Raw genomic sequence first — 14267 nt, forward strand, 5'->3', positions numbered from 1 at the left:
GTGTGCGATACGTGTGAGCTGTGTGTGTGCGATACGTGTGAACTGTGTGTGCGATACGTGTGAGCTGTCTGTGTGTGTGATACGTGTGAGCTGTGTGTGTGATACTTGTGAGCTGCATGTGATACATGTGAGCTGGGTGTGAGATACGTGTGAGCTGGGTGTGAGATACGTGTGAGCTGGGTGTGATACGTGTGAGCTGGATGTGATACATGTGAGCTGTGTGTGTGCGATACGTGTCAGCTGTGTGTGTGCGATACGTGTGAGCTGTGTGTGTGCGATACGTGTGAGCTGCGTGTGTGGGATACGTGTGAGCTGTGTGCGTGTGATACGTGAGCTGTGTGCGTGCGATACGTGTGAGCTGTGTGTGTGCGATACGTGTGAGCTGTGTGTGTGCGATACGTGTGAGCTGTGTGTGTGATACGTGTGAGCTGTGTGTGTGTTGTACGTGTGAGCTGTGTGTGATACGTGTGAGCCGTGTGTGTGATACGTGTGAGCCGTGTGTGTGTGATACGTGTGAGCTGTGTGTGTGTGATACGTGTGAACTGTCTGTGTGTGATACGTGTGAGCTGTCTGTGTGTGATACTTGTGAGCTGTATGTGATACGTGTGAGCTGGGTGTGTGATACGTGTGAGCTGGGTGTGATACGTGTGATCTGTGTGTGTGCGATACGTGTGAGCTGTGTGTGTGCGATACGTTTGAGCTGTGTGTGATATGTGTGAACTGTGTGTGTGAGATATGTGTGAGCTGTGTGCGTGTGATACATGTGAGCTGTTTGTGTGATACGTGTGAGCTGGGTGTGTGATACGTGTGAGCTGTGTGTGTGTGATACGTGTGAGCTGTGTATGTGATACGTGTGAGCTGTGTGTGTGTGATACGTGTGAGCTGTGTGTGTGTGATATGTGTGAGCTGTGTGTATGTGATACGTGTGAGCTGGGTGTGTGATACGTGTGAGCTGGTTGTGTGATACGTGTGAGCTGTGTGTGTGATACGTGTGAGCTGTGTGTGTGTGATACATGTGAGCTATGTGTGTGCGATACGTGTGAGCTGTGTGTGTGCGATACGTGTGAGCTGTGTGTGTGATACGTGTGAGCTTTATGTGTGCGATACGTGTGAGATGTGTGTGTGCGATAGGTGTGAGCTGTGTGTGCGATACGTGTGAGCTGTGTGTGTGCGATACGTGTGAACTGTGTGTGTGTGATACGTGTGAGCTGTGTGTGTGCGATACGTGTGAACTGTGTGTGTGCGATACGTGTGAACTGTGTGTGTGATACGTGTGAGCTGTCTGTGTGTGTAATACGTGTGAGCTGTGTGTGTGATACTTGTGAGCTGCATGTGATACATGTGAGCTGGGTGTGAGATACGTGTGAGCTGTGTGTGTGTGATACGTGTGAGCTGTGTGTGTGCGATACGTGTGAGCTGTGTGTGCGATACGTGTGAGCTGTGTGTGTGATACATGTGAGCTGTGTGTGTGTGTGATACGTGTGAACTGTGTGTGTGAGATAACTGTGAGCTGTGTGCGTGCGATACGTGTGAGCTGTGTGTGATACGTGTGAGCTGTGTGTGTGTTATACGTGTGAGCTGTGTGTGTGATACGTGTGAGCTGGGTGTGTGATACGTGTGAGCTGGGTGTGTGATACGTGTGAGCTGTGTGTGTGATACGTGTGAGCTGTGTGTGTGTGATACGTGTGAGCTGGGTGTGTGATACGTGTGAGCTGGGTGTGTGATACGTGTGAGCTGTGTGTGTGTGTGATACGTGTGAGCTGGGTGTGATATGTGTGAGCTGTGTGTGCGATACGTGTGAGCTGTGTGTGCGAGACGTGTGAGCTGCGTGTGTGTGATACGTGTGAGCTGTGTATGTGCAATACGTGTGAGCTGTGTGTGTGTGTGCGTGCGATACCTGTGTGTGTGTGATACTTGTGAGCTGGGTGTGTGATATGTGTGAGCTGTGTGTGTGAGATACGTGTGATCTGTGTGTGATACGTGTGAGCTGTGTGTGTGTGATACGTGTGAGCTGTATGTGTGCGATACGTGTGAGCTGTGTGTGCGATACGTGTGAGCTGTGTGTGTGCGATACGTGTGAGCTGTGTGTGTGCGATACGTGTGAGCTGTGTGTGCGATACATATGAGCGTTGTGTGTGTGTGCGATACGTGTGAGCTGTGTGTGATACATGTGAGCTGTGTGTGTGTGTGATACGTGTAAGCTGTGTGTGTGTGATACATGTGAGCTGCGTGTGAGTTACAGATGTGAGCTGTGTGGTACGTGTGTGTGAGCTAAAGCAAAAGTTGGCACAACCTGCCAGTGTTCTACGATTTGGGTGAGGACATTCATTGTATGTGGGCTGGTGAATTTTTTTGTGTGTCAGGGCTGCTTTTTGGTCTCAGCCCGGCCCTGTGTAAGGAGCAGAGTCGCTTGTGTACGAGGTGTACGGAGCGGAGCTGTGTGTCCGAGGTGTAAGGAGCAGAGCCGCGTGTGTACGAGGTGTACGGAGTGGAGCCGTGCGTGTGTACGGAGCGGAGCCTTGCGAGGTGTACAGAGCGGAGCTGTGTGTGCGAGGCATAAAAAGCGGAAGTGTGTTTATGATGTGTGCAGAGCTATACGTGTACAAGGTGTATGGTGGGGAGCATTCATACCTCCCAGCTGGACAGTCCTCATTTTGAGAGAGATTCTGTCCCACTGCCCCAGCTGGGAGCTTACTTTTCCCGCGGACACAGGAGTACACGGCGGACCCCCGCGGAGTACTTTAAAATTCGCATGTGACGTTCTACCGGAAGTGATGTGCTAGAAGCTGAACGGAAATTAGGTAATTTCGGGAGGAGATTGTGACGGAACCATGGAGGCACTTCAGGGAATGTTTCAGATCCATCACCGTGTCCTCCTCCAACAGCGTGGACAGCAGGATCGCCATGGACTCGGGGTTGCCGACCATGTAAGCGGATCGTGATATGTCCTGCATCGGGAGGCTCAGGTGGGCACTACAGTGGGAGCCGGGCTGCTATAGTATCTTTATAGAATCTTTCTCTGTTTCTTTATCTCTCTAATCATTCTTTTTTTTCTCTCTCTTGGATTTTTCTTTCTCTGTTTCTTTCCTTCTTTCTTTCCCCTCTTTCTTTCTCTCTTGTCTTGCTTTCTTTCCCCTCTTTCTTTCTCTGTTTTTTTCTCTCTGTTCTTTCTTTCTTTTCCTCAGTACCAGTCAGTGTGCCCACAGTACCAGTAGAATAAGAGGGGTAGGAAACTAGGTGGCACTGGTCATATTGAGCCTCTCATACTTTTTACTGGTGTATAATCATATGCCCTGCGCACCCCCATAAAGTGGGCCAGCCCCAGACAACAGAGTACAAACAAATCACTATTACTATCAGTCCAAGTGGACAATTATATACGTAAAGTTAATTATGTCCCTGTGCCAAGCAGTGCGGAGGATCAGAATACACTGAGACCAGAGCAGCGGGGTTTGGGGAGAAGAATTATATGGGGCCCATTATACTGTATGAAGTAATATATGGTGCCTATTATGCTGTATGAAGTAATATATGGGGACCATTATACTGTATGAAGTAATATATGGGGCCCATTATACTGTATGAAGTAATATATGCAGCCCATTATACTGTAGGCAGTAATATATGGTGCCCATTATGCTGTATGAAGTAATATATGGTGCCCATTATACTGTATGAAGTAATATATGGGGCCCAATATGCTGTATGAAGTAATAAATGGGGCCCATTATACTGTATGGAGCATTATTCTGTATGAAGTAATATATGGGGCCCATTATACTGTATGGAGCATTATATGGGGCCCATTATACTGTACGAAGTAATATATGGGGACCAATATGCTGTATGAAGTAATTAATGGGGCCCATTATACTATATGGAGCATTATACTGTATGAAGTAATATATAGAATCATAGAATCATAGAATCGTAGAGTTGGAAAGGACCTCCTGGGCCATCTGGTCCAACCCCCTGCTCAAAGCAGGATTCGCTAAATCATCCCAGTCAGATGTCTGTCCAGCCTCTGTTTGAAGACTTCCATTGAAGGAGAACTCACCACTTCTCGTGGCAGCCTGTTCCACTCATTGATCACTCTAACTGTCAAAAAGTTTTTTCTAATATCTAATCTGTGTCTCCTCCCATTCAGTTTCATCCCATTGCTTCTAGTCTTTCCTTGTGCAAATGAGAATAAAGTTGATCCTTCTACAATGTGACAGCCCTTTAGATATTTGTAGACAGCTATTAAGTCTCCTCTCAGTCTTCTCTTTTTCAAACTAAACATTCCCAAATCCTGCAACCTTTCCTCATAAGACAGGGTTTGCAGACCGGTCACCATTCTGGTCGCTCTTTTCTGAACTTGCTCCAGTTTGTTGATGTCTTTTTTAAAATGTGGTGCCCAAAACTGGACACAATATTCCAGATGAGGTCTGACCAATGAGGAGTAGAGGGAAATAATGACTTCACGTGATCTAGACTGTATGCTTCTGTTAATACATCCTAGAATTGCATTTGCCTTTTTTGCTGCTGCATCACACTGTTGACTCATATTCAGTCTGTGATCTATTTGTATACCCAAGTCTTTTTCACATGTGCTGTTGCTTAGCCCTATTCCTCCCATTCTGTATATGCTTTTTTCATTTTTATTGCCCAGATGTAGTACTTTGCATTTTTCCCTGTTAAAAACCATTCTGTTAGTTGCTGCCCACTTCTCCAGTTTATTTATATCTTTTTGAATCCTCTCTCTCTCTTCTCTAGTATTAGCTATCCCTCCTAGCTTTGTCATCAGCAAATTTAATCAGTTTACCCTCAATTCCTTCATCTAAATCATTGATAAAGATGTTGAACAATACAGGGCCCAGGACAGAGCCCTGTGGTACCCCACTTGACACATTCTTCCAACTGGATGTGCAGCCATTTACGACCACTCTTTGGGTCCGATCACTAAGCCAGTTATGAATCCACCTAACAGTTGCCTTGTCCATTCCATACTTAGTCATTTTTTCAATAAGGATTGTATGAGATACTTTGTCAAATGCTTTGCTGAAGTCAAGATATACTATATCTACAGCATTTCCTTGATCCACCCAATCAGTGATTCCGTCATAGAAGGAAATTAAGTTAGTTTGACATGACTTATTAGTTACAAACCCATGGGGCCCATTATACTGTACGAAGTAATATATGGGGCCCAATATACTGTATGAAGTAATTTAACAAGTAAAGTTAACAACTGTAGAATCCTCATTATTATCTAAAGGTCTCTCCTTTTGTCCCACTTTTTATCCTAAAGATTTTGACCTGAAAATGACACTGAAACGACACTTTATTATTTGACAGTGAAAAATCAAAATCCACTCTTCCCATACAACGGGATAATACTGGTTACCATATAGATCTAAGAGGGAAGTCCAATTTTTATCCCACAGAGAATAAAGGTCATCACTGTAACACCTTCAATAACCTAGTCCTTAATAAATTTAAATTTATCACAGAAAATCAGAGGAACAAAATACTGTAAAAACACACAACACATAACACGAAGCAAAGCCCTCTGGTCAATAAGTGAAAACAAAAATATTGTAATAAGATCGGCTGATAAGGGTGGTGGTATTGTTATACAGAACCGTGAGGATTATTGTAAGGAAGCACTATGAATCCTCTCGGATAACATTATGTTAAAACAACCTCTGAAGCAATTACTAATGCAATTCCAGAATACAACGCTCTAATTACCAAAGCATTTCTGAATGGTGTATTAAGTCAAGCTGAGAAGAGATTCCTATCTGTTAATCCATAAACCCCCTATTTATCACCTACCCAAGATCCATAAAAACCTTAATAATCCCCCTGGGAGACCAATTATTTCAGATGTTGGTTCCCTTACAAGCAATCTATCAGAATACAAAGATAAAATTATACAAATCCATGTTCTTAACCTTGAAAGTCATTTCAGGGATTCCTCTCATTTAATTCAAATGACTGGCTCTAAGGGCTAGGCTGGTTCGGCCGGGGTGTGAAGCGGTGCTGGGTGCGTGCGGTGACTGGACAAGGCGCCACTGTCTTCTCCCTCTGGCCTGCCCCCAGCTGCATGCTCCTCCACCCACCCTGTAGATTCCGTCTGCGAGGTCTTGTGTGTTTGGGGGCCGGGCACGGTCATGCCGGGGGGGTCCAGGCGGGTGGCTTCGGCAGGTGCCTCTCCACCGCCCCCTTCCCTTCCTGCCGGGTTCATCCCCAGTGGGTGCAGCTGGGGAGATGGGCTAGACGGAAACTCGCCTTGGCCAGGAGCCTTGCAGCTGACATAGAACTGGTGCAGACCAGGAGACTCCAACTGTTTAATTAAAAAAAAGCATCGTGAAGGCCTGAGATGGGTGTTGACATGATGTGATTTCTGCCCAGTGCTCTGAATGTCAAAGTGAATAAATTGAATGAAGCGCAGGTAAACCTAACTATGACTCTCTTAAGGTAGCCAAATGCCTCATCTAATTAGTGACACATGAATGGATGAATGAGATTTCCACTGTCCCTCCCTACTAGCTAGCAAAACCTTAACCAAGGGAACAGGCTTAGCGGAATCAGTGGGGAAAGAAGACACTGTTGAGACTGACCTTAGCAATGATGTACAATGTGTGGGACAGAGGAAAGACTGTTGGGGATAAGGGAATATTCTAATTTTATCCCATTATGGCAAAATCAGCGACTGGTGGACTTGACAAATTTACTGGTTTCAGAGGTTGGGAATCAAGGGGAATTCAGCCTTTAGATCAGTTAGTAGGAAATGGAACACTTAAAAGCTTTAACAAACTACAACAAGATTTTGGATTGCCTCACTGCCTCTTTTATCAATACCTACAACTTATGCTAGTTTCACATTTGCGCTTTTTTGTGCAGTGTTTTGTGCACACTTGGAATGCAATGAAAAAACGCTTGCAAACGCAGCGATTTTTTTGATGTATCAGCGTGCGCATGATAACAAAAAAACGCAGCGTTTGTATGCGATTGCATTTTTTTGCATGCGTTTGTTTTTTATGCGCATGCGTTGTCTAGGTGTCACATTTCACAGGTGGAAAATCCTTGAAAAATTCTTAAAACATACTCCACCAATGGGACACCAGTGGGCGTATGTCCTGGGAATTTTTTATATAGACCCTGTTTACAGCTGAATTCTTCAGATTTGCTTGCTTTTTCCTTTGTTAACATGGATCTGCGTTGGAAGAATTTTCACTTCAACTTGGATTTGGACATCACGCTGGCTCAGGCTTTTGCATTTGCTTGCCAGCAAGAAAGAGAGAAAGACAGCGAAGACGGTAGCGGGAGCGTTTGTGGATACATCCGATTATTGAACTCTGGGAGAGCCGTAGAGCGTACCACACCCTCTACAGCGAGCTCCAGGCAAACCCAGAGAAATTTACAGACTATGCCCGGATGTCCCAAGAAAGCTTCATGGATTTGCTTGCTCGTGTTCAAGAAGCCATCCAGAGACAGGACATACAGCTCCATCGTGCGATTCCTCCTGAGGTACGGCTCCTGGTAACATTACGGTACGTAATATTTACAAACCAATGCCTGCATAATTGTTTTCGTTCTGCCATGTATTAAACAAAAGCCTGCTGAATTATTGTAATGCCAGGTACTAATCCTTTTTTAAGTTATTGTTTTAAAAAAACCTAGACCTAAATATTAATTTTTGTTCTTTCTCGGTTTCGCAGATTCCTGGCTACTGGAGAAACCCTATATTCACTCCACTTCCAGTACCGGCTTGGAATCTCCACCTTGTCGGGAATAGTTGCGGTCACCTGTCAGGCTTTGTGGGACGTTCTCTGTCCAGAATTTATGCCCCTTCCCACCACAGAAAAGTGGATGGAAATCGCTGAAAGATTCTGGACAGTCTGCAATTTCCCCAACTGTTTGGGAACGGTGGATGGGAAATACATCCGGAAAATAAAACCCAAAAGAACAGGCTCTGAGTACTCTAACTATAAAAAGTACTTTTCTACAGTACTCATGGCCATTGCGGATGCAGACTGTCTGTTGCGGTGGACATTGGGGCATTTGGCTGTGGGAATGACTCACAGACTTTTAAGAACTCTGACATGGGCCGTAGGTTATATGGCAACCATTTTAATTTCCCCATGCCACCGCCTCTTCCCCACACTGAAGGTCCGCCACAGCCATTTGTAATGGTTGGGGATGAGGCATTCCAAATGTGCCAAAACCCTACTCCAGTCGTAACTTGGACCACACCAAAAAAAAATCTTTAATTACAGACTGACCAGGGCCCAAAGAACTATAGAGTGTGCTTTTGGGATTCTTGTCTCCAGATGGCGCATTCTCGGCACAGCCATAAATCTAAAGCTGGAAACAGTGGATGAGGTGGTGAAGGCCTGCGTGGTTCTTCATAATTTTGTTATGGCTAAAGAGCACCCTAACTTTGAACTTGAAGAACCATCTGCAAACCCATTGCCTGAATTCACTCAGCACCCTCTCGGGTCATCAGTTGAAGATGGCCAAATGAGGCACCAATTTGCGGCCTACTTTATCTCTGATGTAGGACATGTGGAATGGCAAGATCAAATGGTGTAGAAATGTTTTCTTGTGTGTATGTTATTAATAAAAAACCTGTTTGGATACCGGTTCTTAGTGCACTCTTTTTTTATACACTCCAACACAATAATCACCTGCCCAGTTGTACTTGTGAATTCATGATGCTGTGTTTTGTGCATCATTAATTTACTCGCCCTCCTGGCCATGTGTCTATATACACACAAGTTGTATGACCTGTATCATCTCTACAGTTTGTGTTCAATGGGCAGTGACGGTGGAGATCACATGGCCTGATGTTAATAGTGATTTATGGATGCAATAGCATCCTTCACTGTTTAGGACACCTGACCAGGTTATAATAAATATTAATATAGGATCTCTACTGTGGTTTTAGCATGAACGCAGACTATAGCGATGATAAAGTTTATACAACTTCTACAATACCCAGGCCTGTTGTCATTGTGAAATTAGCACACCTGGGCAGTTGAATACACATGATTGAAACTCCAGCATCGCTCCAGTCTGCTTGCAATAGATAATGCAGACTGAAGCGACGCTGCAGGTTAAGGCCGGGGTCACACTAACCGACGCAAAATACGGTCTGTAGTTTACAGGCGTAATACGGATGAATGACCCCTAAATAGTGCTCCGTATGTCATCCGTAAGCAAGGTGTGGTTGCGTATTTTGCGCATATCTGCATCCGTATGGCGAGGTTTTCTCGCAGCCTTGCAAAATGGACATATAATGGAGCCCTATGACAGGGTTTCTAACAGAAACAAAATAATAGATATAGACACATAGAATGCATTATATATATATATATATATATATACATATACACACACACAAGTTATTGAGATATATATATATATTTATATTTCACAGAGTTCTTCATAGCAGAATAGCCGCTAATTAAATTGCTGGCTTCTATCAAATCATTCCCCAACCCGACATGAAATGACACAAGGTTTACATTCATTAAAGCATTTCATTTCATGTTTTTTTGATATGTCCCTGACTAATAATTAGATGAGGGTTTGTGTGTAAAATTTGGGAGTTGTAGTTGTTATTTTAAGGGGTTAATTCGTTGTTAAAAAATGCCTGGGCTTCCCATTGCCCTGTAGTAGTGGCGAGTGGGTTAATCTAACAAAGGGTTAATGTCACCATTCGATTGTAAGGTGACATTAACCCTTTGCTAGATTAACCCATTCGCCACCGCTACAGGGCAATGGGAAGCCCAGGCATTTTTTAACAACGAATTAACCCCTTAAAATAACAACTACAACTCCCAAATTTTACACACAAACCCTCATCTAATTATTAGTCAGGGACATATCAAAAAACATGAAATGAAATGCTTTAATGAATGTAAACCATGTGTTATTTCATGTCGGGTTGGGGAATGATTTGATAGAAGCCGGCAATTTAATTAGCGGCTATTCTGCTATGAAGAACTCTGTGAAATATAAATATATGTATATATATATGTCACAATGACATGTATGTATATATATATGTATGTATTCTATGTGTCTATATCTATTCTTTAGTTTCTTTATTAAACCTGTCAGTGTGAGTTTACTGTATAGCGCACTGAATTGCTGGCTTTTCTAAAAGACACCGGGTGCGTATTTCTCGCAAGTCACATGTGTGGCCCGTGTGTAATGCGTATTTTTAGCGTACCCATAGACTTTCATTGGCGTAATATGGGCGTAGTACGCTGACAATCGCAGCATGCTGCGATTGACACGGACCGTAGAATACGGACGAGAAATATACGGCTGTTGGGAGCTGCCCCATAGAGAATCATTTGTCCATGTGTAATGCGTGCTTTTAACACCTCTCACTCGTCCATATTCCTCGCCAGTGTGACCCCGGCTTAACTCATATGTGTATTCACCTGCCCAGGTGTGATAGTTATGATACGAGGCCAGGGTATTCTAGATATGACGTGCATTTTATCCATCATCTCTTGAGTTTATTCACCACACTGAATAGAGGATGTGGTTAATTACAAGGTATACCTAAAATTCCCTGGCCTTGTGTCACAATAAGTGAAATGATGACGGTAAAAACACACCATCCTGAATTCACTCCATATGACACCTGGCAAGGTAACAATAGCCTTGCACTCAACACCAACCTCTATTCAGTCTGTGCAATATTAGCAGACTAAAGACACTAATGGTGGTGAAAATACAAGTCATATATTTGTGTTTTTGACTACACATATCTCCAGAAATGACGCAAGAAACATGTGTCAGTAATGGAGCTATGTGGTGGCAAAAACACAAAGTGTACTGCTCAGTGTGTGTAGGTGGCGAAAGACACAATAACCAAACAGTATTATGGGAAACCATAATTTTACATTTATTGTAAAATTAGAAAAAAAAAAAAAAAAAAAAAGGTTTATTGGGAACGACGTTTGGGGGAAGATGGTGGCACTTTGGGGGTGTGGAGAGAAAAGGAACGGCTGGAAGGTGAGGAAGGGGTTCTAGGGGAAGGGGCGACAAAAGTAGTGGGGAAGGGAGCTCAGGGATGGAACTAGAGGCAGGGTGAGACACAGTAGGAGAGGGAGGGAGGGACAAAGTTTTTGGTCTTTTTTTTTTCTTGTGTCCTGGAGTCTCCTGCTGGACCTCTTGGCACTATGTGACCGCCTTGACCAGCTGGACCTGGTGGAACTTGGGTGGCTTTCCACAAAAAGGGAATGGGGGTCACCCCAATGCTGCTGATGCTCGAGGTGGTGCTCCTAGCAGGAGCACTGGCGGTGCTCCTAGAAGGAGGAGCGCTGGTGGTGCTCCTAGCAGGAGGATAGCAGGAGGAGCTCTGGCGATGGTGGTGCTGGTGGTGGTGCTCCTAGCAGGAGCAGCGGTGGCAGTGCTCCTAAGAGTGGTGGCGGTGTTCCAAGCAGGATGAGTTTTTTCCCCGGTGCTCCAAGCAGGAGTTGTTGTTTCTGTGACAATGTTCCAAGCAGGAAGAGTTGTGGCGGCGGCGGTGCTCCAAGCAGGAGTTGTGGCGGTAGTGGTGCTCCAGACAGGAGCTGCACTTACCATGGTGGTGGTGGGGGAGTGTCCAGCAGCACTCGGCCTTGGGGTTGTGTAGTGGTGTCCGGCTTGGAATGCAGGTGGCCGTGCAGTGGTATGCAGCAGAAGTTGGTAGTGTGGTGAAGCGAGTCAGTGGTGGCACAGTTGGAAATGACACCACTGACTGCTGCCCATACTGACTCTGCTGCATAGCCTGCAAGAAAACATTGTTGCAGGCCTGCATCACATTCAGCTGTTGATCAGGACTAAGGTGTTCCGCCATGGCCCGTTCAAATTTGTTGAAAAAATGGTGTGCTCATCTGTTGAGGTTGGCTTCCAGACGCTCAAGGCGACTGTCGACAGAGTGGAAGCGGTGGTCCATGTGGTTAAAACCGCGTTCCATGAGGGCAAAACCGCTTTCCACTCTGTCTGCCAGCACCTTGAGGCTATTCTGAAAGGCCGTGCTCAAGTGCATGAACTCGGGCATGCCATTCCTGTCCGTGGCCCTCTGCCGATGGCGGAAAGTGCCTGCAAAACCAGTGGCAGAGACCTGGGACAGGGGAAGACCTGACATACCAGCTTCTTGGTCTCCAGTTGTCTGTGTTGCTGACCTGCAAGATGCTTCTTGGCTGTCGGATAGCTGGGACGGGTCCAAGGTCGTTCGATGAAGGACCGCTACAGGGACAGGTTGCAGGGTGCTGCTCCAGGTGCTGTGAAAAGAAAAGAAAAACAGGATCATGCATTTACAAGCGCCAACTTCTGTGGAACAGAAAAGCACAGAGTAAAAAACAGTACAATACAACAAAATACTTACGCTCTGTTGGCAAGGACCAGTTTTAGGAACGCCAACTCTCCATAATAGCGGTATTTTGTTCTGGTCCTTGTCGCTGAACCACTGCGAATCTGGCCCTCATCACGAACATCCTTGTTGAAGCGGTCCTTCATCGAGAGCCAACGGGTTCTGACTTTGCTCACTGTGGGAAAAACAAAGAAAAAAAATTATACAATGCACTGATGGCAAAATCTCTATCATCACACACACCTGTGTGAACACGGCCAACAGTCAATGCAGCATCACACAGCAATACAATAGAAAATGCACTCATTGTTGACCATGATAACACAAGTGTGTATCATGCTAGAATATATCTAGAATGACACACACCTGTGTCATCACGGCCAAGAGTCAGTGCGGCATCACAAAGCATTGAAATACTCACGAAAATCCTTGCGGACCCTTTGACAGGCGGTGTCCCAGCCATCCATCAGCACTGCGGCCACCTCATTCCAGAGCCGCCAGGTTTTCACATTATCCGCGTGCTGCGGATCACGGCTGTCTCACTCCTGGACTAGGTTTATGAGTGCTTCATTGTCCAGGGCGATTTCTTCGTCCCATTGGGGAGCCTAGAAAATAAAGATAAACATTAGAATCTTTGAAGGATTAGGAAATGAAAAAGATAGAGAAAGATACAGAAAAGAAGAAGGATTGAAGATAAAAACAGGACAGAAAAAAAGGCAGGGGGGGGAGGACATTCAGTCAGTCTATACTTACAGCCCTTCAGCCCGCCGGCACTTGGACTGGCTGCTCCTGCTGTTCGGCCTCACCTGCCGTCGCCGATGAGGTCTGAAAAAGAACAAAAAATAATTTGCCACATGTGTACATGCAGCAGCCAACACTTACCCAAAATGTAGGGCAGGAAGATACTCACTTCACGCTCTGCTTGGGCCAGTTCACCACGGGATGGCCGATATGCATCCCCAGAAGCCATGCTGCAATGAAAACAAATAAAAGACATTAGTACATAATACATTTAAAGGACAGGCAGACATTAGGTTTTTTAGCATACTCACATTATTCTTTTGGAGCAAAGCTGCAAGATCAAGAAAGGGCTCTGGTCTCTTGCAGGCTGTCTGTAGAGTATTGTTCTGCCAGTGCAAACACCTTCTTTTATCTACACTACCCCCCAAACAATGTTTCTTGTGTAGGGTGTGGTTTAAACCAGTGTCTAGACATTGTTTACTCAAAAAGCGCAAGCGCTCAAAAGCGCTGGCGAGCACGTGACCAAGCGCACGTCTGCGAAGCCATAGACTAATTTCTTTTGGCGCATTCCATGCGCACGCGATTGCATGCACTTTTTTGGCGAGGTTGGGCAGAACAAAAAATGCAACATGTAGCGTCTAGGCGCACACCAGCAAAAAGCGCATGCGCAAGAAATTGCACATGAACGCGTGCAAGCGCTAGACCATGCGCCCGCCATGTTAAACATAGGGACGCATGGCGCATGCACCCGAGAGCGCACGATGCGCTGCACCCAAAAACGCTAATGTGAAACCAGCCTTAGACGTGCATATCTAACTCAGTTTAGTGCTGCGGCACCGGATATACAGAAAAAATATTTACGAGACTCAATAGGAGTGGCAAAATACACTACCGGTTTAATTTCAAACATCTATCAGAGATTCTCACAGTCTCGCACGGGAGACCATCCCCTGACAGCTACATTACAATAAGTAGATGTGAGACTGATTATGGAAGTTTTGAATCCCCAATGGCTATAGATCTTTCGCGAACATTGTATCAAGCTAGCAAAATTATTGCACAACATTGGCCAGATGCTCAACCACCGACAGATAATGAGTTTATAAATAATCCATGCAAAGAGAAGAGGTCGCACTCATCGAGATGAAATTTCACTGATTTA

The sequence above is a fragment of the Dendrobates tinctorius genome, unplaced genomic scaffold (genome assembly GCF_039654945.1).
Source record: "Dendrobates tinctorius isolate UK_male_01 unplaced genomic scaffold, ASM3965494v1 ptg000294l, whole genome shotgun sequence".
NCBI lineage: Eukaryota > Metazoa > Chordata > Amphibia > Anura > Dendrobatidae > Dendrobates > Dendrobates tinctorius.